The sequence below is a fragment of the Thermobia domestica genome, chromosome 6, assembly GCF_964235325.1.
Source record: "Thermobia domestica chromosome 6, izTheDome1.hap1.1, whole genome shotgun sequence".
NCBI classification, from domain to species: domain Eukaryota; kingdom Metazoa; phylum Arthropoda; class Insecta; order Zygentoma; family Lepismatidae; genus Thermobia; species Thermobia domestica.
In genome coordinates, this window is record NC_137459.1 from 149,491,568 (window position 1) to 149,498,199 (window position 6,632).

The following is a 6,632-nucleotide window of genomic DNA, read 5'->3' on the forward strand; positions in this document are numbered from 1 at the left end:
GATATATTTTGGTTTAGGTTTGAGTCGAAATCACAAAAGGAGCATTTCTCTTTAAGCACTGTTATGACCTGATGTTCTCAATCGATGTATTTTATAATATCGATCAAGATAGGCAAACCATTAAATTGTAGGCACGTTTAGTATCGAGCTCAGTTGCTTCTGAAAAAAATTCCTTAGTTTGTTAATTTTACCAAATACATTATTCTTCATGTATTTGGTAAAATTGCGCCAGCAGGAACATAAGTCAAGGATGGACCAACGAAAACTCCAGATGCGTTTTGGAACCGGATGGCTAACTTGGCGACTCCAAGTGGGGGCGAAGGAGCGTGACTTTTCTTTAGTGCAAATTAAAAAAAAAAGTCTTTAGTTTTCTCGAAATCAGATTCGAGCTGTGTACGGATTGTGTGTACCTTTGGGTATTTCTCAAAATTTTCTGAGATCCCTACGTGAAACCGGGGCTAGACCTGAGGGGCTCAAGTGTTTCGAGGGGGTGATTTTCCAGAAAAAATCCGTTTTTTCCCGATTTTTCTCGTTCAGGTATACGATACCGACAAATGAGTGATACCGTTGGGAAGTACTCCTTATACTGAAGGAAAGACGTTTGAACCATGACTCTAGGTTAAATTGTAATGGCGCAGTAATTTTTTCTAATCTGTATATATACGAACGTACATATAGAGAGAGGCTAAATTCAGATTTTAAACAATTTTTTCCGCTCTTTGTTTTCAAGATACTTTGCACACGTATCATGTATATAACAACGTATATTTAAAAAAAAATCATATCCCTACGTCAACTCAGGCCCGGGCCAGAGGGGCAAAGTGTTTTGGTGGGATTTAAAAAATAAATTCCGGGGTTTTCCCTAATTTTCCGCTTCAGATGTATGATATGGACATCTGAGTGGTATCGCTGGAAAGGGCTCGTTATACTGAAGAAAATGGCGTTTGAACCATGACTCTAGTCAAATAAAAACTATGGCAGTTAGACGTGAGGTGAGACAACTTGGATTTCATGGCCGTGCGGCTGCTCATAAGCCACACATCACGCAGGTAAATGTCAAACGACGCCTCGTTTGGTGTAAACATTGGATGATTGAACAGTGGAGAAACGTTGTGTGGAGTGACAATTCACGGTACACAATGTGGCGATCCGATGGCCGGGTATGGCGAATGCCCGGTGAACGTCATCTGTCAGTGTGTGTAGTGCCAACAATACAATTCGTAGTTTGTGGTGTTATGGTGTGGTCGTATTTTTCTTGGAGGGGGATTGCACCCCATTGTTGTTTTGCGTGGTAATCTCACAGCGCAGGCCTACATTGATGTTTTAAGCACCTTCTTGCTTCCCACTATTGTAGAACATTTCGGGGATGGAGATTGCATCTTTCAAAACTATCGAGCACCTGTTCATACTGCCCGGTCTGTGCCGGAGTGGTTACACGACCATAACATCCCTGTAATGGACTGGCCTGCACAGAGTCCTGACTTGAATCCTATAGAACACCTTTGGGGTGTTTCGGAACGCCGACTTCCTGCCAGGCCTTACCGACCTACATCGATACCACTCCGCAGTTCAGCACTCCGTGAAGAATGGGCTGCCATTCCCCAAGAAACCTTCCAGCACCTGATTGAAAGTATTCCTGCGAGAGTGGAAGGTGTCATCAAGGCTAAGGGTGGGCCAACACCATATTGAATTCCAGCAGTACCGATGGAGGACGCCACGAACTTGTAAGTCATGTTCAGCCGGGTGTCCGGATAGTTTTGAACACATAGTGTATCTACGCTTGTAACCCTAAACTTAAGAAAATTATTATTTTCTATTCTTCTGTGAGGTTCCCTATTCTATTTACGACTTATAAGCTTACATAATGGGTCATATAGTTTTTAATTATATCTCCAAGGCTGAAACAGTGATTTTATTACCATATTTTCTCTCTCTCTTTCTCTCTCACTCACTCACTCACTCACTCACACACACACAAACACACACACACATTATATATATATATATCAAAAAATAGCAAAAACTTTCCGGAATCGGAAATTTTACTTTTTGGATTTTGGAAAATTTGAGGAATTCAGAAAAATTCCGGAATTTAGAAAATGTGAGAGTTCGGAAAAAATCTGGAATTTGGAAAATTACGGATTTTTTTTCGAAATCAGAATTTTCTACATTCCAGACTTTTCCGAATTCCGGAATTTTTCGATTTTGTTTTCCGGACCCCGGAAAGTAAAAATTCCGGAATTGGCCATCCCTAATATATATCTGGTTCAAACTCAAAATGTAAATAAATTATTGTTTTATATTCTTCCAGGTGGTACATTCTTTCATTTAGGATGTCTATAAATGTATCCAGGATTCCGTTAAGTGTGATATGTGCAACACCAAAACAGTAATGTCTTGGAATACTATCACTACATTTTCAAAAGCATAGAGGCATATATTTCTGTTACCAAGTCTAAACTTAAGAAAATTGTCACTTTGTGTCTTGCATGGTGTCTACTCTTTCATTTAAGATGTATATAAAACTAAATTCTCTATGTATGATATGTACGACGAAAGAGGGATAAAATAAGAAAGTAGCATGTCTTTCATTTCATTTTCCCCTAAAATAAGGAATTAAAATTTTCTGTGGCTAGAAATACTGGTACCGGACAGACACAAACTATCTCATAATAAACTTTGGTACACTGCTAATATACCCTACAAGTATCATGATGATATCTAAGAAACGAACCTTGTAATTTGAAAATTTAGGGTATGGTAAACAGAAATGTAAAAAAATCAAGGTTTAGAACCTAAATTTGAATTTTTCGTGCGGCGCAGAATTAGCCAATTGTAATGATCTGTACTTGTTTTTGTTCAGCAAGGACACGTTCGACTGGCGTGAGTTGAATTGCGTGAGTAGCTATAGGTACGGATTTATAAACATAAATTTCGGAAATTTCGAATTTTTGACCGAAAAATAGGAAAATTTCCCTGGTTAGCAACACTGACTGTGAGTTCAAATTGGTCTAAAAATTAAGTAAATACCTGACAAATCCTAAGTAGATTTCTCTAAAACGAAGGAAGTTATACTGAAAAAAATAGAAAAGAAAATTCGAAATTAAAATTTGTGGAATATTTTAGTTTGGGCTCAAGTTTGAGAGAGAAATTCGACACTCAGGAAAAATTACCATCAGCACAAACTATGGTCCAACCATATTTATTATAAAAAAAATCATCCCGCTATCTTAATTAATGTTCACACAGGAGAGAATTAAGTAAATGTCACTACCGTTAGTAACACTTTGGAAACCTTACCTCGAAAGAATTAAGTTTCGACTTGGCACCAGAGACCTGGACTAATTTAAATAGTATAAAGAAAATAATGTACAGTGGCGTATTTACGATTTTGTTTCGGGGAGGGCTTTTGTAACTTTCGGGGGGGAGGCTTTGCCTGAAAATTCTGCAAGATATTTCATATACTTTACTATAGTAAGTAAGATTGGGGGGGGGGCTTAAGCCCGGAAGCCCCCTAAATACGCCACTGATAATGTATATTGGCAACCCTGTATATTTTATAGTATTGAAATGTCAAATGTCTGCTAAATCACCCTGGTTTAAACTTGACTACTGTACAGCTATGTTTATATGCACATGACAGTCTACATTTAATTAGAAATCAAACGAAAATGAAACTTCAAACTACAAACTATTTGTTGTTAACTTTACAAACTAAAATTATAAAAGATATTTTTCACGAATCAGTTAATTTTGTGTTACAATATCACCCGACTATCATTAATATGCCTATGCCCGAAATATCATATCACGGGGCGTCATTTCAGACTTTGCTTGAGGGGAACAAGAGCACCACCGACATACAACTTTCACATTTTGTATTAGTATATTAGAAGACAATCGATTAAAATATATGTATTCCTCAAATTCTTGGGGGGGAGGCAATTGACACTCCTGCAACCTAAATGACGTCCCTGTATCAGATTTGTTTAAAATAATATAATAATAAATCTGTGTATACTCGCATAAGCTTCAGCAGTTCCTCCTTCCTTTGTTCGGGGCGGCGACGCTTCCCACGGCCTCCACATTTTCAAATTTTATTCAGTAAAACTATTAGCAAATATTTTCCACTTCTATTCGATCCAAACTAACACTTCCTGCTCTTTTGTACACGCAGCCGATAAGAACAAAATAAAGTGACAACTTATACAACAGAATACCAAGAAGTGAGAACAATGAAAAGTGGAAATCCGACACCCCTACAGTGTTGCCAGATCAATCAGTTGGAAAAGCAGGAGATTCGAAGATTAAAAAACAGGAGAAAGTAGTAGACACATACAATGGTGGCGTTTGAATGTAAATCCGGGGGATAAAATTTGCCATTATTAAGGGGGCAGTAGTCAAAGAAAGCAGTCCAGAATTAATTTCCGATTAACTACGTTGAGCAAATAAAAGTCCCGATTTATATTAATATTAATTGCTACACACGTGTGTGAAGTAAAACGTAGTGAAAGAGCAAAGTGGAGTGGGAAAATGTCTTTTCATACACGTAGCGATAATGTACCTATATGGTACAGTCACACGTGATCGTGGCGTATGACGATTTCTTGCTCACGATCGTGGAGAAATGATCTAAGCCACTCTTCCAACCCAAGTCCCAATCTATACATTGTTCAGCGTAAGCTCTAAACTCCGATAAACAAAATATTTGTATCCTTCCGCTTGTCACAAATACGATTGGCTAGTGATGTATCACTCCCACTCCCCACGGGGAGGAGCAAATTATACAAGTGCATTTTGACAATACTGTCTCGTGTTGTCCAGATACTTACAGTAACAGCAGAAATGAAAGAAAAGAAACCCGAAAGATTAAAAAAAAAGTATTTGAATTTCGCTCGTAAACAATTGTTGCTTAGTGAGTAAAGGTTTGCCTTGTTGGTGTTTCACGACAACACTTGCGGAACCGGGATTCATGCCAGTCATCTTTCAGACTTTAAAGGCAGAACACCCGTCCACAGTTGAGTTGGCGCCATAATTACTGCGCATGCTTAGTGTTTATTTCTATTGTTTCATTAGCCACACTCGATTGCAGTATTATTAGATAATCCGTATTATATTTTTGTCATTTATAATAATATAGCAGTTTTATATGAAGCTTCATAGTAAAAGTAATAATGCAATCACATGAACTATTTTGCGGAGGAGTACAAGCGTCGGTAGGACAACAGCAAATCAACGAGATTTAGTTTCACGTGGCTTTGTTTATCGCAGTTTAGAGCTTACGCCGAACAATGTATAAACAACACTTACTTGTACATCTTACAGAAAGTCAGAATATAGACGAATCTTATAGAAGATGACGTACAGTTGTATTCTTTGCATTCATATTATATACAGTAAAGCTCTATAACTATATGCTCTACAGAGCTTTGTGTATTATAACAGAGAAATTTCATCTTTTTATGTGAGGAAACATTGAAAATTCAATATTAATAATCTTCAACTTCTCGAAGTAACGAAAAAGCAAGAGATTGTTCACTTTTCGTTTTCTTTCGCAGTAGATCAGGAGAACGTAGAAAAAGCAGGAGATAATAATAATAATAATGAGAAGAAGAAGAAGAAGAAGAAATTAAAATTGAAAGAAAACTAATGTCGTAAATGAAGAACAGGTGTACATTTTGAACACTAAACGTTCACTGGCTACTAAACTTATATTAGACAGAATAGCATATAGCAGAGTTTTTGACAAGGTGTTCCTCGGAATCATGAACTGCAGTGAGTCAATGATATTCTAAATTTATTTTTATTAACATAGTGTTACACATGATGATTCCCTACAAAATTATCTGGGTTGAAAATTGATTAACTATGAGATCCAGAAATTAATACATAAGAATTTACAAGTTTCCGAAATAGAAACACCGAGTATGAAACATATACCTAAGTATATATTATTGAACGTTAAATTTAATATTCTTAATAACTTAAGTAATAACACAAAAAATTTAAAGTTCCCTTACTAATGTTAATTAAGATCATAAATTTTTGTTATAGTCACACAAGCCAAATCCATCCCAAGGTTGGTTTTACTAACTTTCTCTTCACAATTGAACTAGAACTAAAATCGCATTTTTCAAGTTCCTACTGCAATTAATACCTCATAAATAATTAACGGTACGATCACAAAATTTAACTTTTACGACACAAATTTCCCTAACTTGAGCAATAATAATTAGCATACGTTTGAATCGAAACAGAGTTAGAGAGGGAAACTTCACACCCACTGCAAACAAATGTCATTCATTTTCCCCCTTCTTGTTACAGCAAACATTATAAAATATACGTCACAATTTAGAAGATACTGAGAACTAAATACAGGAATATGTTTGAATCGAATCTGAGTAGAGGATACACTTCATCACCCAAAAATTCAAAATTCCTGATTTTGCCCTCTTCTTGGTTCAGCACAAATGCAAAAGCATACGGCACAAACCAACATAAATTGAGCATCATATATTCGAAAATATTTTAATTGATTCCGACAAGGTGGGAGAGCTACCTCACTCTCCCCCAAAATTGTCTTTACTGGTTTTCTCAATTCTGCGTACAGCACACATTCCAAAACATATGGC